A 27,506-nucleotide genomic window follows, 5' to 3' on the forward strand; every position below is an offset into this window, starting at 1 on the left:
TATACCTGAAAGAACCCGAGAGCCGTCAATCACCGGTCCCAAGGCATTGTGTGGAACTCTGACAGAAGCAAAGCCTGTGCTTAGCGGCCTGCAAACAGCCTGAAATGAGATCTCAGCCAATCTGATTGAATTATTCTGGTCTCATTCAGGTGGGCCGGTGCTTTGGGCTCCAATACACCACGATGATAAGAGTAGAGAAGAGTATTTACCTTCAAGAGGGCAAGACACAGTGGAAAGAAAGAAAGAAAGAAAGAAAGAAAGAAAGAAAGAAAGAAAGAAAGAAAGAAAGAAAGAAAGAAAGAAAGAAAGAAAGAAAGAAAGAAAGAAAGAAAGAAAGAAAGAAAGAAAGAAAGAAAGAAAGAAAGAAAGAAAAAGTGATCTTTGCGGTCAGTAAGATTTTTATTTTAAAAGAAATTAATACTTTTATTCAGCAAGGATGGATAAAATTAATCAAAAGTGACAGTAAAGACATTTATAATGTTACAAAAGATTTCTATTTCAAATAAATGCCGTTCAAATGTTGTTTTGTTTTGAACTTTCTATTGGCAAAAGAAAAAACATATTACGGTTTCCACTATTGACTATTAAGCAGCACAACTGTTTTTGATAATGATAAGAAAGAGCTCTAATTCATCATATTAGAGTGATTTCTGAAGGATCATGTGACACTGAAGACTGGAGTAATGATGCTGAAAATAAAGGAATAAATTAAATTTTAACGTATATGTTCAAATAGAAAACTGTTATTTTAAATTGTAATAATATTTCACAATATTTTTACTGTATTTTGGATCAAATAAATGCAGCCTTGGTGAGACTTTTTTCAAAAACATTTAAAAAATCTATAGCGACACCAAACAGTGTGTGTTGATTAGGTCTGGTGCACTGTAACTGTACTAAGCAAACATGACTCTCATGTATTGTGGGACTTCCTGTCTTTAATGAAAATAAAGTAAGGAAATGAAGGCTGAAGAGAGTCTGCCTGCAGCCGGAGAGAACGATCTTCCCCAGCAAATCAGTCCACACATTAGTTTGCTTAAGGCGTTCAATATAATCTCACACACTCAATTTAATCTTCATCAAATTGAGAAGTGATACACTGGATGCAGAAAGGAAAACAAGTGAATTAATTCAGAGCGATGAAAATGCACAAACAATCCCATTCTGTGCCACAAATACACAGGCAAAGACATTAAAGGTGATGTGAGTATTAAATATGCTTTTTCTGCGACAGATGCTTATCAGTAAATAATATCCAAATGATAGGAGAACTTGGACTAGGTCCATTGCGGGTCTTAGCACTCAAGCTAAGTAGAAAACCGGACAGATGGCATTAAAGAGATGAGAATAATGCCGAAATAATGCATTTCCTGTTCACCTACTCAGGAAACAGCCTGATTGGTCCATTCCGTTCAGCACAAAGAGCGTTTTATAATGCACACAGTCATCTGTCTTTTGTGTGTGTGCTGCAGTTTATTCTTGTTAGTCACAATCCTACCTACCACAAAACAAATTTCTGAAAATATTCAGAAAAATACAAAATGGCAAAAATCACAATGCATATAACTTCTGTAGAGCAGGACTTGATTTTATCCATCAGGACTTCATTATCTGACACGTGCTGAACTGTTCAAAAGCTCAACAAGGCTGCATTTATTTGATCAAAAATACAGTAAAAAAAACTGTTTTTTATCATCATCATCATCATCATCTTCTTCTTCTTCTTCCGCTTATCCAGGGCCGGGTCGCGGGGGCAGCAGTGTAAGCAGAGACGTCTTCTCTTCCGGGGGACTACCGAGGCGTTCCCAGGCCAGCCGGGAGACATAATCCCCCCAGCATGTGTCCTTCCTCCTCCCGTTTTTTTAATTTTAAAATTACATTTATAGTTGTGGTGTCAAAGCTGAATTTTCAGCATCATTACTCCAGTCTTCAGTCTCACATGACCCTTCAGAAGTCATTCTAACATGCTGATTTGGTGTTCAAGAAACATTTCGGTGCACTTTATTTTACAGTCCTGTTCCCAATCCACATACTATGTACTTATTATTATAATAATTACAATAACTATAATAGCTAGGTACTAACCCTGAACCTACGCTTATATATTATATTCATATATATATATATATATATATATATATATATATCCTTGTATTACCCATACTTTTTAGGTAAACTATACTGTAAGTACTCATATACAGTAAAATAAAGTGCAACCAACATTTTATACTCAAACTACCCATTACACCCTTGCAAGTGATGCCATAGAAGAACCATTTTTGGTTCCCCAAAGAACCTCTCAGTGAACAGTTTTTAAAAGAGAGAGAATAAAAATAAAAAAAAAGATTTTTCTTAGTGTAAAGAACATTTTAATGTAACCTTTTTTGCACTATAAAAACCTTTTCTGCAAGGGTTCTTCAGAGAACCACAGATGCCAATAGCGAACTGTAATTATTAAGAGTAGATATGAAAAGAGGTGTATTTTGATGCACACAGCGGTGGGTTTAACTCATTTGAGATAGATTCTTTCAAAAGAAAAGCCATTTTCCAATGACAAGGGCTTTATACATTATTTATATGTATTCCCGCAGAAAGCCTACAGCCTATCCATGTATTAATGCATATGAATCACATATGTGTGCCACAATCACTTTTAGAGATTGAAATGGTTTCCTCACAGATTGTTCGAATGTGGATTGACTTTCCTAACTAAGCCTCTGATTCTCTTCATTTGTGTATAGCTGGCTAAATGCAGTGACTCATTTCCATAAATACTTCAGTGTATTGATAGTAATTAGCTTTATCTCGTTCCTAATGAGTGTGCTTGTTTTGATTCTGGGAAGAGACATGCTGCCTGTATCAGATACAGATGCATCCAGTAAAGCATCAGTGTTCAAAATATGCTTAAGCTCACGATGTACAAGAACACTGAAGATTATAATGAGCTCCCAAAGACCTTTGATGCTTAATAATTGACCCTATAATTAAGTATCATCGAAAAGCATATGCACCAAAATAATTAGAATATGGTATACATAATTGTTCCATTCACACTGACTGGCGAAAATCATTTTGTCAAAAAGAAAAGTGAATGTCAAATCAGTCTTGACCAGAGTCGTAGAGTAGAAAATGTACTTTTGATTCTTCAGACACAAGTGTACAGTACAGATCATTTTGCCAGTAAACAAATTTTCATGGTTCTCACTAAGTCTAAGATAGTCAACATGAAACAGAAATTCAATAAAAAAAACTACTTGATTGGGGCCTGGCAGTGGTTGATTCTGAAAAACCACTGGCATACACTTTTTAGCAGGTTTATTGATCAAGATATGGAGGCTGAAGGTCAAGTTCACCTTCTCAATTATGCATTTTTATATCTATCATTATATGCGATTAGATTAACATTAACTGGCATTTCGAGGTCAGTTATTCCCGCTAATGACCATCGTCAATAGCGATGCCGCATAATGACCGCTCATCGGGGTTTTTGAAGCCAACGTTTCTTTCACGTCCCTCGTATCACAAAGCACACACTCCCGTTTCATTCAAACACATCTGCCATCTTGCGCCTCAGTTATTGACTGTATTTACTGTAAAACCGAACTGAAACTTCAGTATTAATAGTAGATCTACGGTAATATTGTAAGTATTCGTCTTGTACACTATAATGGATTAAAAGATAATAAACATGTAAGATTTATTACAGTTTCTGCTCAAATCAATATTTCATGTCTCCGTAATAATTTTTTTGTGGAGAAAAGCATGCAATAAGTGATACGACTGTACATTATCCCTTAAATGTCTCAAAGCTGCTTGCTGTTTTACTTTGTGGATGCTTTGTGATTAATGAGCTAATAAAGTTTTCAAATCAATATATTATTTATTTAGGCATGTAATACGTAAAATAAAAATGTACATGCAAACGGTTCTTCTATTCCTTACTGGCAAGATCTTAGAAAGCCTGCCTTATGACATATAATTATGATTAGAACAAACTTTTTTTTTTTTGACTGGAACATACAGTATATTGAAAAGGTAAATAGGGTCTAATTTTATTTTTATGTTGACTGTGAAGGCAAAATCCACCCCAGCAAGAATTCTGCTCAACTGTTTCAGGAAATTGGGGCCCAACAGGATAATTCTCTGAAAACATTTAAAAAAAAATCTAAATAACTGGTTAAGTCCAAATAAGTGACAGGAATCATGCAGTTATTCAATGAGAGATTTTACTCCCGCTACTGGACTGCTGAGTTTAACATAGAAATCAGGCAGCACCTGAAATGTATTAATATTAGCATGAACAAGTATTTGCGGGTCATTGAGAAATAATGATATCGGAGATTATGAAAAGGAAAAACAGTCTCTGTGCTGATACTGATGCAAAATAAGCACTCCAAAGGCCTCTCAGCCAATCAGATTCGAGGTGTGGAACTATATATCAGTGTTAATAAAGAACATTAGCCTTCCAAAGATGATCAGGATTGTCTTATAGCCAAATGTCTGGCTATGCGTGACTAGCCTTCACATAATAACTCAAAACACAAAGGGCCAGATGGATGAACACATTTATAAACACGCTCCGACGAACACATCTACAAACGTGCAGCGACATTTACGCGATAATGTCATAAAGTTTCCCGTGAAGCTGTAATCACTTTACCCTTTTATGTTCTGTTTTTTTATTTCAAATGATGAGCTCACAGAGTTTCTATGGAATTGGACCATACAAAGTCTCGTAAACAGACTCAAATCGAGTTGATGGGTGGCTGTTACACTTTATAGCTGGAAAATATTCATTAGAGAGGAAGGAGGGAACAGCAGTGAAAGAGAAAAAGGCACACGGCTAAACACAGTAGCATTCCACAGAGCCAAACCTCATTTCGCAACGTCAACGTCAACATGGGGAGGGAAAAATCAATAAGCAGGAGCGAGATGAGAGTCTCCACTGTCATCACAGAGACAGAGACAGATGCTGATATGCGAACTCTGCACGCGCACGCAGTAACACAGCTGCCATTTACAGATACAAAAGAACAGATAGAAAGGTTAGTTAAATTGCAGTTTTTATCAGATCAATGCCATTTCCGTTCAGACAAAAGATGATCTGAAATGCTATTGCCAGGTCTGTCATGCCTGAACATGCGTTATCTTTTGTATGAAATGAGCACACACAGATGCATGCATACTATCTAATATAACACACACTGAATCTGACATGCATAAAAATTGCATTGGATCCTTCCAGACATTCTCTCACAATTCGTGGAATCTTGTGTTGAAAAAAATTAACATGCTGCCCAGTTCTTTTCAGCCTCTCTCTCTCTCTCTCTCTCTCTCTCTCTCTCTCTCTCTCTCTCTCTCTCTCTCTCTCTCTCTCTCAGCTCATTTCTAATGCAATAGAGCTCAACAGTGACCGCCCACTTTTTCAGCAGCCTTGGATCTGGAAAAAAATTCCCCCATTCATTTTCTCAAAACGATTTCAAACAATTCTACAATAAAGAAATAGGTCGGTATTTCCCAATATATTTATTTTTTTGTCTTATACCCCCACAGCCCCATAAGTAAATCTCAAGAACCCCTTGAAGTCAACATGAAATGAAAATTCACCCTATCTTTTCTAAATGCATATTATAGGTCTTATTATGAACAATTAATTTGTGTACATTTCATTTTTTCCATTTCATTTTATCAAAATAAACCCCATCCCTGTAAGCTCACGTTCAATTGACTCCGCTTTTGAGTGCAATGCCCAATAATCAACCAATAATATACATTTTTATTTTTCAATAATCTTTATGCAACAATAATCAGTCACTACTTCCATTTCATTGTGACTTCAGTTGACTTCAAGCCAGAAATGGATTCATCTCATATTATACAAGATGCCATTTTCATTAATCAAGCAGAGCTATAAAAATCAGAAATTAGTTTTTAAAATATTGATGAATCAAAAGTAGCGATGTGGACGTTGCACTCAAAAGTGGAGGCTGATCAGTGCATACTTGCATGGATAGGGGTTTAACCGAAATGATTGATTGGAGAAGTCCTGCATACATCATCAAAGAGAAGTCTGTCGTTTTCACCAGAGGATCCAGTAATGACAATTCAAATTAAAACATTGATGAAACATAAACATACATTGATGAATCCTTCACAGTAAGATTTCAATTCATGTCGACTTAAAGCAAAATGTAAAACCCAGTTGGAAATCTCTGTTCTAAGCCATGTACCAAGCCAACCAGCTCCAAGATAAATCACAACATTGCAAACTTTGATTTGAAGCAAGTAAGTGTAGAAATACAAGGGAAAAGAAAAAGGTTTTAGTTCTTTTATGAAAGAATAAACTATTGCCTAAGTCTTCAACCCTGCTCCTGGGGACCCACAAGCTGCGTCCCAATTCAGAGGCTTCAGAGACTGAGCGTTGTTAAACGGGACAGTCTAGCCTACGGAGGACTGCTCTTGTCGCATAGCAACTGTGACAGCTACTGTTAATGAGTGACTGTAACGTTTGTACTGGATTTTTTAAAAAGTTATTTTAAACTGTGTGAAAACAAAACAGAGTTTAATAAGTTCACCACAGTCCATTCTGTCTATAATAAAGAGTATAAACTATATATAATCGCATCTTAGTAAGATATATCAACATTTAAACCGCTGTAAAGTTTTTTTTTTTACATTTGTATCATTAGATGTTTCAGTAAGTTGAAACCCAAAACGTACTTTTACAAGTGTAATTCGGCAACTTCTCTAAAAAAAAAGCCTGTTGACATTGGCGCGCAATGAATTCTAGGGTAGGCAAGACCACGAAGGATCCATCTGGTGTATCCTTCATTGCACGGGAAATGAAGGATGCATTTGGAGGAGCCTTCAAATTGGGACAGCCTTCGTCGCGCCACGGTGACACAATCAACCTTCAAAGGATGCAGCCTCTGAATTGGTAAGCTGCTACTGTTTTTAATCTATATTATACACAGAAATGGACCATGGGGAACATATTTAGACTGGTAGAGAACCCTGTTTTGTTTTCAGACAGTTTAATATAACTTTCAAAAAAAGTCCACAAACGTTACTGCCGCTCGTCAATAGCAGTTTGTTAGGCGACAAGAACAGTCCTCCGTAGGCTAGACCGTCCCATTTGACAACGCTCGGTGCGACCTTAGCAGCCTCTGAATTGGTTTGAATTGGCTTACATGTACCTCTAACCCTACTTAAACACACCTGAACCAGATAATTAAGGTCTTCAGGGTTAGTCGAAACTTCCGGGAAGGTGTTTTATAATTCGTTACATTTATATAGCACTTTTCTGGGTACTCAAAGCTCTTTACATGGAAGGGGGAATCTCCTCAACCACCACCAATGTACAGCATCCACCTGGATGATGCGACGGCAGCCATATTGCGCCAGAACGCCCACCACAAACCAGCTTACTGGTGAAGAGGAGACAGTGATGAAGCCAATCAGTATATGGGGATGATTAGGAGGCCATGATGATGGACAGAGGCCAAGGGGCAAATCTGGCCAGGATGCCGGGGTTACACCCCTACTCTTTTTCAAAGAACATCCTGGGATTTTTAATGACCACAGAGAGTCAGGACCTCGGTTTAACGTCTCATCTGAAGTACGGTGCTCTTTGACAGTATAGTTTCCCCGTCACTATACTGGGGCGTTAGGACCCACACAGACCACAGGATGAGCGCCCCCTACTGGCCTCACTAACACCTCTTCCAGCAGCAACCTGGTTTTTTTCAGGAGGTCTCCCATCCAGCTACTAACCAGGCTCAGCCCTGCTTAGCTTCAGTGGGCAACCAGTCTTGGGCTACAGGGTGATATGGCTGCTTTTGAAGCTGGTTGGAGCTACACTCTGAGTTTGACACATGTGGTGTAATATAAACTAAAGAGAATGTGAAGCAGACGTCATGCCGTGTTGAGTTCTGGAGATGGACCCCATTTACTTCCATAGTATGGGGTAAAAAATACAATGGAAGTCAATGGGGCCAATATCTTCTTTTGTGTTCAACAGAATAAAGAAATTCATACAGGTTTGGAACAACTTAAGGATGAGTAAATAAGGACAGATTTTTCATTTTTGGGTGAACTATCCCTTTGTGAATATGTTAGTTATAAAATCTATTTCTCAGAGGAGAAAATGAATGGATTTTTTACTTTCAGCTGAATATCTAAGTGGTGTACACTCACCCACTCCTCCACTTTCAAATAACTATTATTCAAGTGTAAGAAAAGCTGTACTGCTTTAACGTGCAGATGAGTCATACTGAGTGAAGTATGAATACTTGTAGAAATATTTCTCTTTAATAAAGTGAAAAAAGGTTATACACAAGTTATAGAGTTTTTGTGAAAAGATGTTTTGTAAAAAAAACTTCAAAACATTCAAAAACATTTCTGATTGACAGAGAAACTTTCAACAGCCCTTGACTATCTTAGTATTACATGTCTCTGAATGCGATACTTTAGTTGGATGGTGTAAAATCATACTCTTTAACAGTGCATGAAGCTGCTATTGCAGATTCTGCAGATCATGTAAGGCTATTCTATAGACTCGGGTAATACTGCGTTCAAAACAGCTCTCAGCTGCCCAGGCGGACATTTAATGCTCAGATGTTGCACTTTCATGTTGCATCAACTTATCTCATGATGGTTCTCTTAAAAATCCTTAGAAGAAATTTAGAATAGACACAAATGCAGTAAGTGTTCACATACAGACTGCAGAGACATAAAATGAATGTGGATTGCATATCTCAGATCATAAGTTCTTGCGAGAATTTGTTGAGAAATGATTAAAGTGCAAATTATTTGATTACACACTTTGCTATCTAGGTATATTTTTTAGCACAGTTTGAGATATTGTTGAGATAAGACAGTTATGAAATTATAAGGCAATTTCTCAGGAGAAAAACCAAAAAAGCTGGAGACTAAATTAAAAGTCTCTTTTTCATCTCAGTGCTTTACACATTAAATTGCTAAATGTCTGTTAAACACTTGCAAAAGAGTAAATTAACAATAAAATTAAAAGTAGTCATTATTTCTTGAATCAATTAATAAATAAACCTTCTCATTACATTCCAAGTTACCATGGCAAAGGTTCACATATGCTGGATTTAAAAATATGCTTTTTATGTGCGTACGGTTTCCTTAAACAATCGTTTCCTCGATTTATATGGTTTCAAAACCAAATTTTCCTCTCGACCTTAGGTTAGTAAGCCTTTTTTTCATACTGTCAGGATAGTTTAACGTCTAGGTTTGACCTAGAACCTATTTTAACAGCGAAGCAGCGGGTTCGGATTTCAAGGTGAGACGTCTCATCAGCTCACATCACTCGTCAGACGTTTCCGTCCACATTCAGCGGACCCTCTCGCTTCACTTCAAACCATCACATCCTCAAGCAAACCCTGGGAAATCATGTACGAGCACCGCGTTCACTCTCTGAACACCTCAAAGCCACACACATGCAAATCAATTTTTCATTCCTCAATCCTGGTCTCTCCTCATGTGAAAGGAAGAGGAAATTGAGGTCACGCTCCATCAGAAACTGATCGGCCTTGGATGTTCCCATTGTGGCTGGTAGAGTAGAGGGAGCAGAAAGGGAGAAAGTCTGTCGACTGCGGAGCATGTTGGGCTCTGTCTCTTATAGAGTCTAAGCAGAGTTGATGCAACCCTGGAGAAACTAGAGTGACCTGTGGAGAGAGCTCCCGTCTGAAGAAATCCAGTCTAATGACACTGAGCTTGACAATAAGATGATATGACTCATAAAATGGAATGACACAGATTGACTAACAGAGCTGGCCAACTATCCGGCCTCAGGTTTATCGAGAGGTGGGCGGCTCATGATACTGACATACAGCTGAAGGCTATTGAAGCCGAATTGCCTGCCTACAAAAACGAAATCAAAATCAACCTAATGTTTTTTAAAATACTCAAAACACATCGACATTAAAAAATAATAAATGTTGAATAATGATATGTACTATATATATAGGGTAACACTTTATTTTGATCGTCCCTTTTGAACATTCTGTTGACTATAAGCACAAATATTAACAATATTTGTTAACAATATTAACTATGTCAACTAACTCTCATTTCAGTATTAGTAGACTGTCTGCTTTAAAGGGATACTCCACTTTTTTTTGGAAATAGGCTCATTTTACAACTCCCCAAAAGTTAAACTGTTGAGTTTTACCGCTTTTTAATCCATTCAGCCGATCTCCGGTTCTGGCGGTACCACTTTTAGCATAGCTTAGCATACATCATTGAAGTGGACAAGACCATTAGCATTTCTAAAAAAAAAAATGACCAAAGAGTTTCGATATTTTTCCTATTTAAAACTTGACTCTTCTGTAGTTACATCGTGCACTAAGACCGACGGAAAATGAAAAGTTGCGATTTTCTAGGCTGATATGGCTAGGAACTATACTCTCATTCCTGCGTAATAATCAAGAAACTTCACTGCCGTATCATGAGTGCAGCAGGCGTAATGATATGACGCAGCGCCTGAAAATAGGCCACCTTCCGTCAACACAACGGAACTATTTTCAGGCGCTGCGTTATATCATTGCGCCTGCTGCTCTCATGGTACGGCAGTGACGTTTCTTGATTATTACGCCGGAATGAGAGTATAGTTCCAGCTTCATAAACCAGCTTCAATGGGCTCTATATGATCCCAGCCAAGGATTAAGTGTCTTATCTAGCGAAACGATTGGTCATTCTTTCTTTTTTTATAAACATTTATGTACTTTTTAACCACAAATGCTCGTCTTGCACTCACTCTGCGATGCGCCAGCCATTACGTAATCACGTTGAAAGGTCAAGCCGTTGGTTCCCGTTGAAGTCCACTATGGAGAAAAATTCTGGAATATTTTCCTCAAAACTCTTAATTTCTTTTCAACTGAAGAAAGAAAGACATGAACATCTTAGATGACGTGGGGATGAGTAAATTATCAGGAAATTTTAATACTGAAGTGAACTAATCCTTTAATATCTGCTAACACTTTATTTTGATGCTCCCCAACAGACATTCACCTGACTATAAGTAACTTTGCAACTATATGTCAACTTATTCTAACACTAACCCTACCAGTCTACTAATACTCTACTACTACTCTAGTGAGATTTAGTTGACATGTAGTTGCAAAGTTACTTATAGTCAACAAAATGTTCAAAAGGGACAATCAAAATAAAGTGAAACCATCTAGGGTTTTAGTAATATAGTTAAGCAATATAATAATTTATTTTCCCGTGACTTTGTATAACATTAGATCGGATGGTAACAACCAAATAGATTTGTGAATTAAAATAAAAAATACAATATACAATACAATAAAATAAAGGGAAATCAAGGCACCTTGGGTTCACGTTATTGTCAGGATTATGTTTAGTTTCACTGTGTTTTGGTTTGGTTTTCCCTGTGTTCCTGGTCATTATTAGTTTCCATGGTTTCTGATTTATCACGCACCTGTTTCTGTTCAGTTCATTACCTCACTCTGTGTATGTTAAGCCCTCAGTTCCTCTCAGTTCTTTGTTCAGTCCTGTTTATGTTTGCGTAAAAAGGGGTTGTGTTATTCTGTCATTTATCCTGTGATCTCCTGCATGTTTGCTTTGTTTTTGTGAATAAAGTGTTTCTTTTGGATACTCCAACATTGTGCATTTGCTATAGCCACACAACACATTAAAGTTATAAGCAAACTGCATTCAGACCACATTTATAGATGGTCTCGTTCAGCATGAAATGCTCTCATAATTTCATCACTGCACTGAAAAGACATAGGCTGTCTGAAATCACATTCTTCACATAGCAAAAAACAATATGTGACAAGAGTAGTGTGTCCGAATTCACAGTACTCATTAAACAGTAGGCAAAAAGTACCCGGATGACCAACTACTTCTGGCAAGATAGATACTGAGAGTGTGCATACAATAAATAATACTATCCCATGAGGCCACGGGAGAGGATTTATGAATGGCAGTGAAGCAATGCAACTGACGCTACATGATAATGACAACATGGCCAATGTAGAATATCCAGATCCACATACATACTTTTACCTACTCAAGAGAGTATGCAATCTCGAACGCAGAAATGGTATATAATTTCGCTTAAATTTTCCTCAAATGTAGTCGATTTAAAGTGCATAATAAACATGGTTACATTACATTATCCTTAGAGAAAATTAAAGAAACTAACTTTTTTCTATTATGCATTATTACATGTTTGAATTGGTGACTTCCTTTCATGTCAGTTAAGCACATTTTCCTTCAAATTCATAATATTATTTAAACATTTATGGTAGTAAAAACACGTCATGGTAGTATTCCTTGTGCTCTCTGTAATTTGTTCTGATTTAAATAAAAATAAATCATGGTATTACAAATTTTTTTTTAAAAATCTGTAATACACAGTAGGAGCTTATTAAAGTAATGAGAATGAGAAAAGTAAAACACATATCCAGATACATCATGTTAATGAGAACATGCAGAGGAAATGTCCTTAATCATCTTGAAAAAATATCACAACACAAGATAATCGAAAAGGTCCTAAAATAGGCTTCAATGCAAAATATGTCTTTTTTCTTTCTTTGGATTTTATAGTGAAACGTGACGTTTGTGTAAGGTTTACTCTGTTAGTGTTTGATATCTCGGGTCTGAACATATGGTTCCAGTTGGTCCAGGTGAAGTCCAGCTGATCTCGGCCCGACCCAGCTGCTGCTCATGTGAACCAGATGGAGTAGTTTTTGTGTATTCATCACTCATGGACATTTGGATGTAGTATTACCCACTCTACCAGCATCTGTACCCCACAACCACCTGCTCACCAGTTTGGACCAACACAGGGTTTCATTTTGTTTGGCCATGAGTGTGATGAGGCAATATCGATAAGCACTTCTGATGTTAACAGTCGGCAATCATCGGGGCCTAACAAGGATCGCAGCCTGTTATTTTGAATGAATCTTTTAAAGGGATAGTTCCCTTTGAAATAATTTTTTGGTATGTTTTAGCTTACCTCAAGGGCATCCAAGATGTAGGTGTCTTTGTTTCCGCAGAAGTTTCAATTTTGATATTTTTAGGTCAAACCGTTCTTGTCTGTCAGTGATATAATGCAGGTCTATGGTCACCACCTCAAAGAGCATGCACAGAGAAGTCCAAATTAAACATGATTTAATGACTCGTAAATGTAAGTACACATTGATGGCCTAAGACACGAAACGAGCGGGTTGTGTGAGAAAACAAACAGTATTTATATCGTTTTTACCTCTTGTAACGCACAGACCGAAGCGCCCGCGACCTCAGATCACTTGGACGTGGCTGTGTTTACAAGAGGTAAAAACGATATAAATACTGTTCGTTTTCTCACACAAACCGCTCGTTTTGTGTCTTAGGCCATCAATGTGTACTTACATTTACGAGTCATTAAATCATGTTTAATTTGGACTTCTCTGTGCATGCTCTTTGAGGTGGTGACCATAGACCTGCATTATATGACTGACAGACAAGAACGGTTTGACCTAAAAATATCAAAATTGAAACTTCTGCGGAAACAAAGACACCTACATCTTGGATGCCCTTGAGGTAAGCTAAAACATACCAAAAAATTATTTCAAAGGGAACTATCCCTTTAAGTGAGCGAAATCAGCGAATATCTTTATCCTTCATCTTGCTTTCTAAGATTGACTATAGTGCAAGTAAATACAGTAACATGCAAGCAGAGCTAGTGAATGAAGAAGAGTCAGTGAATGAATTTGAACGAACGTTTCACTGGGGTGAATCTAAATAACAACCACTATCTTGCAATGAAGAAATTCTCTGCTACAAGCTAGCAATTGTTAAAAGCTTCAGTGTATTCCAGTGGGCAGGTCTGGATGTGTTTGTCCACTGGAATAGCTCGGGGAGATGATTGATTCTCTTCCCTCGCTAACATGTCTTGAAGAGCCAGAGGAGCGTGTGGGAGGAGCCAAACTCTGCTCTAGTAATAAATGAGGGAGGATGATTACAGCCTTTACAGTTAAAACACACACACCGCATAACTGGAGTGTGAAATAGAGAGACTGCACGAATGCGACAGAGGAGGTCAAGAAAAAGTGAAGGGAACAAAGATAGATACAGAATATGTGTTGTACAGCATTCTCTTACAGTCATAACAACAACCCCCACCTCTATAGAAAGGCTTTTCTTTCATTTCCTCTAAATAAAAAAACTCTCAAACACTCTGACTCAGCGATGAGTAAGGATTGATGCCTCACAGAAAAAAAAAGGATGGCAGTCTAGCTGGCGCTGGGGAATCAATAACTAAAAGTATAAAATACTAAAAGTATAGCCACGATATTAATGCAATTTTGTGTGACTGTTACTCGGCTGTTTTCAGAACTGCACGGTTTTATAAAAGCAAGATATATACACACACTACCATTCAAAAGTTTGTGGTCAGTACGATTTATTGGTTTCTTTGAAAGAAAGTAATAACTTTATTCAGTCAAAAGTGACATTAATAATGTCACAAAAGATTTCTATTTCAATGAAATGTTGGACTTTCTATTTATCAAAGAATCCTGAAAAAATGTATTCCACAACAATATTAAGCAGCACAAATGTTTTTTTAACATTGATAATAATTAGAAATATTTCTCGAGCAGCAAATATTAGAATGATTTCTGAAGGATCATGTGACACTGAAGACTGGAGTAATGATGAAAATTCAGCTTTATCATCACAGGAGTAAATTACATTTTAAAATGTATTCAAATAGAAAACAGATATTTTAAATTGTAATATTACACAGTATTTGCCATCTGCTATGCAGATGAATGTGCGAAGTCGAAAGGTTCCAATGTTGTTTAATAATATTCCACAAAGTAGTATTTATTAAAGACAGGCAAGGCAAACACAAGCATGCGTATACGAGACCGAACAATGAACATAAGAAAAGCAGGAACTTAAGTAGTGCAGATAACAAGGTGATAATCAGACACAGCTGAACCAAACGAACTCATAATGATGTGTGACCATGGAGACGGAAGACAGGCGGGAACTCAACCAAGGGAATACATGTGATGAATAACAAACTAAAAGATCAGGAAAACCAAACTAAGAATGAACATAACTGAACCTAACCGTGACAGTATTGCAGTTTTTACCGTATTTTTAATCAAATATCTGCAGTCTTGGTGAGCATAAGAGACTTCTTTTAAAAACTTACTGACCACAAAATGTTAATAATTATATATAATTTATATATTATATATACATTTATATTATATATTTTTATTAGCCATCTGACAACTTTCCCTCTATATTGTATATGGCATGAATATTGGTTGAGCACTAGTTTGTGAGGGCAAAAGTCTAGTAGTGCAACATTACAAGAGTGTGACAGGACAACTGTTTATCAGAACAAGGGTATGACAGTGTGCGAGAGCAGCTTTGTCACAGTATAACTCTAATAGTTTAGGAGCTGTCTTAAAGTCGACAGCTCTTGTAGCTGATGGAACGCATCTCTCCCTGATGTAGACAAGCCCAGAGATCTGCACTTAATAGAGTTCTGAAACGTGCTGGTCTGCCCTTAATAAATAACACACACAGATATAAAATGATTGTGATTGTGTACATGCAAAAAAAGGAAGTTGTATAAGAACCGGGAGTAAGAAAAAACAGCCTTGCCTCACTATAATACTGGGATTTCAATCATGTCCATTAATGAAGATTTTATGCAGGCTGATTTGATAAACAGAGAGGGATAAATATATTGGGAAAGCTTGTGCATCCCAAGCGAGACAAATAGTGGGGTAAAATGACATCAGTTGGATACGGTGCTGCTGAAATAGGCTGTGAAATTGATTCCATGAAGTGAATCATGATTTAATCTGCCACAGACAACAAGGTATAAATATTTCCCAGTAAGGAATAAACGTTTAAAGACATGCAACATTTAAACATGCATTCTGCACTTGTACATGTGGGCACAAATGTTTAGTAATTATTGCAGGAATTTAAAATATTCTCATTGCTTTAAAGGGTCACTCCACCCATTTGCATTAAGAGGTCCATTGTTAGACAACCAGTCATACTATTGAATGGTCGTGCAACATTCTTTCATTTTCCCCTGAGATGAGAGAAATCTACTATTTACCTTTTTCACTTCCTCCTACAATGACGCAAAAATCGTCATTTGACGTCATTGTAGGAGGAAGTGTAAAAAGGGGGGATTTCTGTATAGACTACAAGCACAAATTCCCACCCTTTCAAACCCGCCCATAGGGGGTTGGACCTAATGCGCTAACAGAGCTATCACAGATCAGTGGGTGGGACTTCACTTGCAGATACTGAAAGCAATATCAGCCATCTTGTTTATAAGCTAAGCTAACAAGCGCTGTGGATATAGGAAGTTACGACAATGACGGAAGAAACTAAACATGATATGGAAGTAGAGGATTTTGAAATTCTGCTGCTCGAATCCGCTCTTCGTGGCTATCTTTACGAGCCGCAATATAGTGAAGAGCAGCTGAGGCTGATGGAGGACCAGGAGGCGGCTGCCTGTCGCGAACGAGGAGCCCGGACTGGGTCGAGCTGAGGCGGGCTGCTGGTGCGTGTGCTCTCGCTGTGCGCTACGGACACAGATAGAGTCCGTCTGCTGCAGAGAATTTCAACGATCGCAATTTCTCCTAGACGAAATCTCTGAATCAGACGACCACACGGACGTTTGTGTTGTGATGTGAACCATCCTAGTTTCGCCTGACTGAAAATCCAGGTATCATGCAATAATTCACCATATAGAAAGAAATACAAACGAGTAATTCACTAATGAGTTTGCCAATGTAACGGGGTTCGTTGTTGTGGGAAGAAGGAGGCTGGAACCGGCGAACATTTAAACATTTTAATAGTAAAATAAACAAATACAAAACAAAAGTATAAGCCAGCTGGCCACACACAACAGAAACAAAACATAAAATCAGGCCTGTTCCTTTTGTGCTTCCGCTCCTCCGTGAGAGATATGAGACCGCTGCACAGGTGCCATTCATTATCACTCGCGTCGTCCTCTCACGTCCCTCGCCCTCGTCCTGCTCGCCACAGCCAACTAACTAGACATTTTTTGTGAAATGAATTTCAAACTCATTTAGCAGCTAGCCTTCTTGTAGACGGAAGAGTGATTTCTCTGAAGTTTGCGCTGTTCTGGATTAGTGGGAGTGGCTTGCGGAGCTGTGCAACGTGGTGCATTGTGGGAGTTGTTGTCTTACATACAAATGCGCCCTAAAGTTATTTTCTGTCTTTTCTCGGTCAAGAGGGCACCAAATTCAAAATTTCTTTTACATTTCGACTACATATATAACCCACTTTCAATAAAGATTAATGTTGAAATGGGTGGAGTGACCCTTTAAAGGTGCATTAAGTTTTTTGTGTTTTTTTTTTTCACATTAAAAGGCTTCACACATAAAGAATGTATAACACTTAGACAAAACTGTTTAAAATGATGCAGAGAAATGCTGTAGAAAACAAGCATGAAGCATCTTAACATTTTTGTGAGTATAGTTAAAAATAATCAAAACAAGCTTTCTACAATATTTCTCAGATGAATATAAGGAAGTATTATATAATTTTCATTATTTCTTTAATATACACCAATAATACAATACACTATATATATATATATATACTTTCCCCTGTGCAAAGTATGGTAGTAAAAAAAAAGTTTCTCAGTTGGAACAAAGTGAGAAACAATCCCAGCTGGACTAATTTTTCAGAGTAACAAGTTAATGAAGTTTGTAAAGCAAAAACTAAAACAAGCCAGTTGGATTTTCTGTGCCATCTGATATTACTTAGTCTTTCGAATGTCACAGTGAAACTAATGGGACTGATGGGACTCAATTAGAGCAAAGTCCAATTTTAAAGTACAAACTTGGACGCACACTCACTCTAAAAACGTTTCTGGAAGGCAGATGGATTATTTCCTCGGATTGTGCCCAAACGGGTCTTAAGTGAGCGCTAGGAAGGCATTTCTTACTATATACTGGATTCAGAGCTGATTGGCTGATGGCATTTCTTACTATATACTGGACTCAGAGCTGATTGGCTGATGGCATTTCTTACTATATACTGGACTCAGAGCTGATTGGCTGATGGCATTTCTTACTATATACTGGACTCAGAGCTGATTGGCTGATGGAACAGAGTCTTCAGCTGCGAGTAAGTGACAGGATCAAACCACAGATCCGACCACACACTTATTACACTCATGCTCCATAGAGCCGCATCTCTCAGTCCGGCCCATTAACCTGCTGTCAACCTAAACACACTGTAAAATAACTGTTTTCTCTGGTAGAATGAGATTGGAGGCCTTGGAGGCTGTGCTCAGAGTTCAGGAAAAAAGACAGCTGATAAGTTCTATTATAAATGATTCCATTAATAAGTTAACCAGAGTACAGTTTCAATAAAACAACTAAAAAGACTCACATCATAGCTTGGGAAACATAGCCTAAAAATATATAGTAAAAAAAATATGTATTGTGAAATATTATTGCTATTTAAAATAACTGCTTTCATTTTAATATAGGCTATTTTAAAATGTCATTTATTCCTGTGATCAAAGCTGAATTTTCAGCATCATTACTCCAGTCTTCAGTGTCACATGATCCTTCAGAAACCATTATAATATGAGGATTTTGTGCTTATTTATATCAATGTTGAAAACAGTTGTGATACTTAATATTTTTGTAGAAACTGTGATGAGCAGACAGAACAGCTTTTATTTTATTTTTTTTTTGTTACAAATATAACTTTTGATCAATTTAATGCATTTACGCTCAATAAAAGTATTACTTTCTTAAAAAAATTATAAAATGACTGACTTTGAATGGTGGTATATATGAGTGAAACAAAAAAAAATGTGTTTAGAAAAATTGTATTGTATTGGGAATTGATTGGATTGTGAAAAGTGGTTTCTATTGGTGTTTGGAGGGAGGGGGTTACAAATAAAAGTGCTCGGTGACAACAGCATGAATATGCATGTATTGATAAGGAAAATAGGATCAATTTTGATTTCATGTTGACTTGAACTCCCTCTGGAGCAGGACAAAAACTTGCATATGATTGACATCAATAATCTCTGATTTGAGCTCATTCTAATGATTGGCTGAAACTCAGAATGTCACACAAGGTTAACAAAACAATTTAATTGGAAAAGTTGTTGGAGTACATGTCACTGAAGAAGAGGTTGCACTTAAGGACTGTATTATAATGTGAATGCTTTAAAATAATTGCCACTTAAAAGCTCAGCTAGATTGCCCTTGTTCTTCAGAAATTGGTTTGATTGTTCAGAATATGATTATTTAATGAAGAATCCTCCCATTTATCAAATTTACAGCTTGGGAAAGGGAAACCGATTCCTCTGAGATTATAAAAGCCCAGTGCTCATGGCCAAGGGTGAGCTGTTTATCTGCTCTGGGGTACATGAGAGGTTAGAGTCCTTCAGAGAGAGGAGCTTTTATCTCATTCTGCTTGTTATTATGATATGACCATGTAAGGAAATAAGCTCATTTCGAACTCAAAAGCATTTACGTCCTTCATCACAGTGAATTTTTGTTTATTAGAATATGAGTCTGGGAAAGCAATGAAGTCTTGCAGTCATTAGAATGTCATTTAGAAATCTCAGTGTTAAAATGTCAGTGTGAAATGAGGCGACCCCGACAAAAAAGACAAGTCAAAATATTAATTGTGCACTTTACTTTCAACATAAAATCAAAATGTACTTTCTTAATATATTACTAGTGTTTTTGTGCACAATTAATCAGTGCACAATATTTCAAAGGAATGTTTGATGAATTGCTTTAATCAAAATTAATTTCCATAATTTTTTTGCATCAGAAGTAAAATGTGTTGCGAATGCAGTCAACCTCATGTCATTTCAAACCGGTGTGACTTTCTTTCTTCTGTGGAACACAAAAGAAGATATTTTTTAAAAATGACTCAGTGTTCTTTTGTTAATACAATGAAAGTCAATGGGGTCCAATGTTGTTTAAAACCCAACGTTGTTAAAAATATCTTGTGTGTTCCATAAAAGAAAGAAAGTCCGACAACAACTTGAGTAAATGATGGCATTTTTCATTTTAGGGTGAACTATGCTTTTAAAATAATCAATCAAGTCTTCAAATATCAATCTCACAGTACAAAAGTAACTGAAAACAACTCGACAGAATCAAACCGCTGTGGTTTCCATCCCAGCGTTTCCCTAACAGGCAATGTTTTTTCCCCAAGTGACGGATCAGAGACTGCAGTTCAAAGGGGTTTTAACACTGATCCTTTACGTCCTGTTGCTTTGGCAGTATGAGAATCTGAGACCAAGACATTCCTGCAAATTCCTCTGGGTATAAAGTATCCCGCCGGCTATAATGTCTGTAAGGAAACAACTGATATCAATAACAATGTGATATCTTAAGGAGATCAGGAGTCACAAATCAACCAACAAATCATGCACCAAAAACGACAAAGTACCATACAACACACACAGTCCAGCTCTACTCTACTCAGACGATGGGCACATGTCCAGCGTAAACAGTCCTTTACTAGCGAAAGGATCTTTTATTCATGAGCTCAAAGCCATCTCCACACATAAGCTATTATATTTCTCAACCCTCATTTATAGCTCTCATGTGCGACGCCCAGATAACAGGGGAAAATTGCCTGGAGGGCTGAGACGACACCGCAGGAAGTAACGCCGGCTATCATAACACCCAGCTGGAGGCATGACAGAGAAAGAGACATTTATCAATGCAGCAGAGCCACCTTTCAACACACGCCATGTACATCTCAATGCAGCCACGCACCTTCACCATCACTACAATGGCCGATATTAAGATAGAAACTCAAGATATTCTGTAGGCTAACTGGAATAGCTGAAGCTCAAGATGAAAAAAAACAAAGCACAACAGCTGTTATTGCCATGCCCACCCCCACAAAAACACACATACACACCTTGCTGTGTCACTGATCACTGCTTTTGGGAAAAGCAGAATGCTTACAGATTTTCTCAGTAAAATACATTTTTAGAAAGGAAAAAGTTGAAGGGATTGTTCAACCCAAAAAAACATTTACGCACCCTCATGTCGTTCCAAACCTGTATGACTTACTTTATTCTGTGGAACAAAAGAGAAGATATTTTGAACTGTTTTTGTCCATACAGGTTTGGAACGACATGAGGGCGAGTAAAAGATTTATACTCTTTTTTGGGGTGAACTATCCCTTCCCTAGCAGACAGATCTGAAAATAAGCTTTAAATGCGTTGCAAAAGGTTCCCCGCTGTACATAATAGATGCCATGAAAAAGTTGTGCTTGTTTGCAGAGTGCTGAAATGCTATTTGTGAACTCATCCGCTGTCCATGGTGCTGAAAGAAACAGCATGCAGAATCTCTTTTGAGAAACCCTAAAAGACAGTTTAACATCCTAATTACTCTTTCTTTTCAGTTGTGAGACATCTACATGTGTTTTTGACCCTTTTATTCAACGTTGTCTGTTAAATTTGGCTATTTACCAACATTAAAATGTGCTCTGTTGGTCCGTACATCAATATATATACACACACACGTGTTCAGCAGAAATCATCCAACCCTCACAGTTAGAATATTTGTCATTCAAACACTTACAGTCTGAAATTGAAGATTATATCTAAACTGCAGTTAGTGGGACCTTGGCATATGCACATTTATAATCCTATGTTTTAGATGATGTGTGGGCTGAATTTTTCAAATATAATACTATCAAATCCACATATATAGGGTGAATGAGAAATTCATTTTATCCACTTATTGTAATCTAGTAATCTACACAACGATAAAAGTATGATTCACACTAGGTTCCACATAGTTTCACATTCACTTGCAGTATGGTTATGGACAAGCACAACTACAAATATTAAACCTCTCAGCCAAAGAATACATCATTCACAGATTAACATTTCAGAATCGCCTTGCTTTTATTGCAAACAAACATGTGCTGAAAGGTTGCATTTCTTGTCCTTATATACCTGCAAAGGAGAGTCTGTTCATCTTCGGCGAAAGCAAAGACGCACTGATTGATATTTCCCCCAAAGAAACAATTGTTCCCTTCATAGACACCTTAATTTGCATCATATACGTGAAAAATGAGCACCTCCAAAAATCACTTCACCTTAAAATCATCTGCAAAAGTATAAGGCATTAAAAAAGAAAAGAAAAACCAGCAAAAATAAACAAACGTGACAGGTAAGCTGCAAGAAAAGTTTCCATTAAAACGTCACCAGGTCTCAAAATGACTTTTGGGTAAAGAAAAGACCAAAATAAAAGCAAATGCTTCGCTCGGTGACATCAAAATCACAAAACTCTCATGAACAACACCGCAAAATACAAGCAAAGCATATCTACAGCAAAAGTCTATGGCAGAGAACAAAAAAGGAAAAAGGGTTCAAAACAAATATCATCGTACATACGTAAAAATAGAACTGCCATGGCCATTTAAAAACCAGTTGCATGATTTCACACGACTGCAAGCACGTACTTGGCCAGTGTCACTCAGCACTGAATAGCCCGATAGGAATCACTGCATACTAAAAACTTGAGGTACGGATCGAAAAACGCCTCAAAACAACACTTTTTCAAATCTCAACGCTCAAACCCCAGCAAAAGGAGAGAGAAAAAAATAAAAAAAGAGCAAGTGAAAAGACAAAAAGGGTTACAAAAAGGCCTGGAAACGTACTCACCGAGTGGGAGTAAAATGTTGCGATAAAAATGCGTTATGGCACAAAACACAGTATGGCGAATGAAGCGCGTTCTCTCAGCCTGTGAGCCCTCGCTGCTGTCACGTGACTGCTCTGCTGCCTTGAGCGGCGGGAAGAGGAGCTGACAGGAGACGCAGTTAGTTAGTCCTTATCATTCCACACTGAGAGCCGAACTGTGAATCTCCCGTTGTATTTTTTACCGTCTCTTTTAAGGTTGCGGAGTTCCCATGATGTCAGACTCAACGTAACGTCTAAAGAGAGCCTCTCAACACCGTCTTTGTTGTTCTTGCTGTTCGTCTTTATATTTTGTGGCGCTAAACACAAGTAATGTGAGGTGTGTGTGCACGCGCATGAGATATTACATCGCTGGTAATGTCATTAATAACGTCATGAAAGGCAGTTTTAGTTCGGGTTTTTTTTTTTAAACAGATATTTATCTGATGCAAATAGCTGCATCAATACATTCCCCCCTTAGCATTTATCTCGTCTAAATGAAGGGACAGTGTTTATATTTTAAGCCACACTCTCCATTGCCGTGTTGTCTCGTCTTTTCTATATAAAACAGAAAAAAATATGTAGATCACTATAAAATGGATGCAATGAAACATTTAAAAGATCGAGCTAATTGGCAATCCGATGCCAAAGGCAATTCCCTCATGTAGCCTATATGAAAACACTGTTTTGTGCTTAGATAGATAGATAGATAGATAGATAGATAGATAGATAGATAGATAGATAGATAGATAGATAGATAGATAGATAAAGATAGGATGTATACTTATTTGTTTGATTTTGATACATATTGAGAATAAATTTAAAAATACATAGTTCTATAGCACTAACAGTTCGAATGAGCTAGCCTATATGAGTTCAATTTAGTGTTTTGATATTGCTTGTGATAGATAGATAGATAGATAGATAGATAGATAGATAGATAGATAGATAGATAGATAGATAGATAGATAGATAGATAGATAGATAGATATGCAGACAGATAGATAGATAATACGAAATGTTCCTAAAAGTCATGACATTTATTAATGATGTTACTATTAACTGCATAGGCAATATACAAAATTAACATGACAGACTGAATAGAAAAACTGTACATTTTGTTAAAGCAACATTGTGGTCTGTACAAAACAATAGAGCACGCACTTGCGAATATGGCTTAATTTTTCCTCTGTGTACCATAAGTTGTATTATTTGCATTAATTTTTCATTCATATTTTGTTTTATTATTTGCATTTTGCAGTGTTATTTTTCCTTGGCTCGCCACCCACAAGTTTAGATCCTAGCTAATTGGCGATATGATGTCAAAACCATTCCCCACGTGGAGCGAGAAAAATACAGTGTTCTGTAGCACTAAGAGTCCAAATGAGCTTGGCTGAGTTCAAATTAGTGGTTTTATATTGCTTGTGATGAATGGATGGATGTATGTGGTGTATAATTATTTGTTTGATTTTGATATTAAAAATAAATTTAGCAACATTGTAAATGGTCCAGCACAACATCTTTATACACAGTGCTGAGGCTGAACAACCCATGCATAATACAGGCACTGTGATGAAGTTTTTAAGCTTATCATGCCTGACCAGGTAGAACATTGGAGACACACTGCAGAGAACAGCTGAGGTTAAGGGCTGATAGGTTGTTGCAGTGCCGCTTCGCTTTTTTTATTTTTTCCTGAAGTTTCCAGAGCCTGAGTTGCCCTTGAGCATTTACTCTGATGGCATTGGTCCAAAAGCATTTTTTAGAAGACCAAGCCAAGAAATACATGCACAGTCTTGGACTGTGCAAACACGTCCAGTGATTTGATATTTTATGAACTCATTTCTAGATGTGAAGCACTGATGACCGTCCAGTCCACAGCTCATTAACTTAACCTTCACTTTGCCAATAACCACAAGTGTCATTAGAGGCAGTAAGATGCACAAATTGTTATGAGCTGTAATACCATACTGTCCGATTCAATCGCTAACGTCGGTCCCTCTGAATCCCCGAGTCAATGGCAGGAAAATACACTGGCCAGAGCCACTGTTTATCACGCAAGGCATTATTGGCCTGCTCAAGATTTCCTCAGCAACCTCCACCTAGTGAAATATTAATCAATAAATGCGTATGCATTATTTATCAGCTGATTCAGAGCATTCAAGAAATCAGGCATCTTTCGGCGGTGCTCGTGTGCTGCAGTAAAATAGGAAATGTGTAAATATAAGGATAGAGGGAAACGTGTTCTTTTGTGCTTTCTGTGTACATAGTGTTCGCTGACAGATCACACGTTATTGTATTTGCTCTGTTGGCTTTTTTACAGCGCTGCAGCCCAATCCTATGATTCTTTGTTTTAAATCAAAGAGTAACTGGATGAAACTCTGCAAATATTTGCAAATCTTTTTAGTAATGAAATTAACACGACGTCTGACAGCACAACTAGAGCACATGCTTTCTATTTCAGTTCATCAGAGCAGGCTTTATGCTTTCTAATCTCTATTGTTCAGAGTCTTTAACCAGACGAAGTTTGGCGCTTGGGAATATTTCTAAGCAATTATTTCAGAAATGCAATGATCTCAGCATACGCTTACGTAAGGCCGAGTTTTAGCACTAAGACTCCGAGCTGCCAAAGAACACAGCGGGTGACACAGAGGCTCTTTGGTCAGCGCTTTTTATTGTTTCATGGTAGTTTGAGTTTATCACCATGTATGGAAGAGATGAAATTTCTAAAACGCAATTCTCTGCATGGCCAAAGCCCAGTCGGTGGCCTGCATAGAGTAGCCGGATGTTTTTCCTGCGCTGATTTATATGCAATATGAACTTCATTTCCTTTATTGCCATATAAGATGATTCTTATTTTCTAGCTTACACACAGAGTTGGAGTCATACGATTGTTTACTATAGTTAAAGAACAGATTGATGATTCATTTTTAGAAATGCATGCCTAGCAGAGGCAGATGGCTTCTTCTCCGTAGGGGTGTTTTTGTTTGTTTTATTTTTTTTTATCTTGCTTACCAAGTTGCTTTTTTCTCACTTAAGGGAGTTCTTCATTTTGTCTCCTCGCTGTTGGCCCCGTTTTGCTCTCTCAGGATTAAGGTACGGGTTCTCTGTAAAGATTCTTCATAACAACACCATTGTTAAGAGCATCACATTTTTTAATACCATTCAAAATTCAAACTAATTTGACATTTTACTGTTATTTTGAGACATAGGTGGCCTGTTGGATCCGGTTATTTGCTCACTGGTGGAGGACGATAAAGCAGGTCCAGCAGTAAAAAGTGTCACGGATGCGACAAACGGGGGCTGGCGTCATCTTCACCTCCCCCTCCACATGGCCTTGAGATCAGCAGGGTGATGTTTCCAGAGCCGACTAATCTGTATTACACATGGATGCCGCCAAACTCGCTGCAGTGAAGAGAGAGTGCTTGGTCCTCTGTCTGTCTGGAGGAAAAAAGCGTACGTATTAAATGTTAATAAACGACTGCAAAGACGCAAGCCTGAAGGCATCTCCCTGGAGCAGTACGAGCAAAGCCAATTATGTCCGCCAACTCAACCTGCACCATTGGACTATCATGGGAAATTACAATGACTTGACCCTTTCGATTGTCATTTAACTTACACTTACTTAATGGACTCATAAAATGTATCTTATCTGTTAATGGCCTATTAGTGTCGTGAAATAGAAGCTCAAGGGAAAAAGCATCCAAAATGCACCAGGAATAAATATATTGAAGTTATATATCTCCCACAGTTCAAACTGAGACATTTATTCCAAACAAACATTTTGTCTGTCCTTGATCCTATTGTAAAGACCATCATATCCATCAGTCTTTACCAACTGAATAATGTCACCAACTAACCCATAAGTTAGTCATTTTATGTGAGTCAGTGTGTAGCAGAGTGCAGGTTTGTGCAATTATGATTTATGACATGCAGTATCTTGTTTTATCCTTAATTCATAAAGACAAACAAAGACTATAAATTATAGAAAAATAAATGCCATGGTAATACAATGGTAATATAATGCTACTATGGTATTTAAAATACTGCACACTATTGAGCCATATATTTGCATGCTTACTGATGTTATGCAGTAAAATATACTTACAGTATCATCACTGATATTATCTAACAATTTTTGTGAGAATATATTATATATGTAATATATATACTGTATATATATATATATACACTCACCTAAAGGATTATTAGGAACACCATACTAATACTGTGTTTGACCCCTTTTCGCCTTCTGAACTGCCTTAATTCTACGTGGCATTGATTCAACAAGGTGCTGAAAGCCTTCTTTAGAAATGTTGGCCCATATTGATAGGATAGCATCTTGCAGTTGATATAGATTTGTGGGATGCACATCCAGGGCACGAAGCTCCCGTTCCACCACATCCCAAAGATGCTCCATTGGGTTGAGATCTGGTGACTGTGGGGGCCATTTTAGTACAGTGAACTCATTGTCATGTTCAAGAAACCAATTTGAAATGATTCGAGCTTTGTGACATGGTGCATTATCCTGCTGGAAGTAGCCATCAGAGGATGGGTACATGGTGGCCATAAAGGGATGGACATGGTCAAAAACAATGCTCAGGTAGGCCGTGGCATTTAAACCATGCCCAATTGGCACTAAGGGGCCTAAAGTGTGCCAAGAAAACATCCCCCACACCATTACACCACCACCACCAGCCTGCGCAGTGGTAACAAGGCATGATGGATCCATGTTCTCATTCTGTTTACGCCAAATTCTGACTCTACC

General features: G+C 37.5%; 1 protein-coding gene across 3 annotated transcripts in view; it reads right to left on the reverse strand.

Moving 5' to 3' along the window:
• Window positions 1–25,812, reverse strand: part of LOC130084098 (RNA-binding Raly-like protein) — a 140,161-nt gene extending 114,349 nt beyond the window's left edge. The window contains exon 1 of one of the 3 annotated variants that reach the window (XM_056249270.1): window positions 25,754–25,812. The gene's annotated coding sequence lies outside the window, so the exon portion shown is untranslated. Of the gene's footprint in view, window positions 1–22,018; window positions 23,043–25,753 lie in introns of those variants that run through there. The other 2 variants (XM_056249269.1, XM_056249268.1) reach the window with 2 other exon arrangements.
• Window positions 25,813–27,506: the final 1,694 nt, after the last annotated feature.

The sequence above is a fragment of the Rhinichthys klamathensis genome, unplaced genomic scaffold (genome assembly GCF_029890125.1).
Source record: "Rhinichthys klamathensis goyatoka isolate OS25496 unplaced genomic scaffold, OSU_Roscu_1.1 h1tg000059l_1, whole genome shotgun sequence".
In the NCBI taxonomy this organism is placed as follows: Eukaryota; Metazoa; Chordata; class Actinopteri; order Cypriniformes; family Leuciscidae; genus Rhinichthys; species Rhinichthys klamathensis.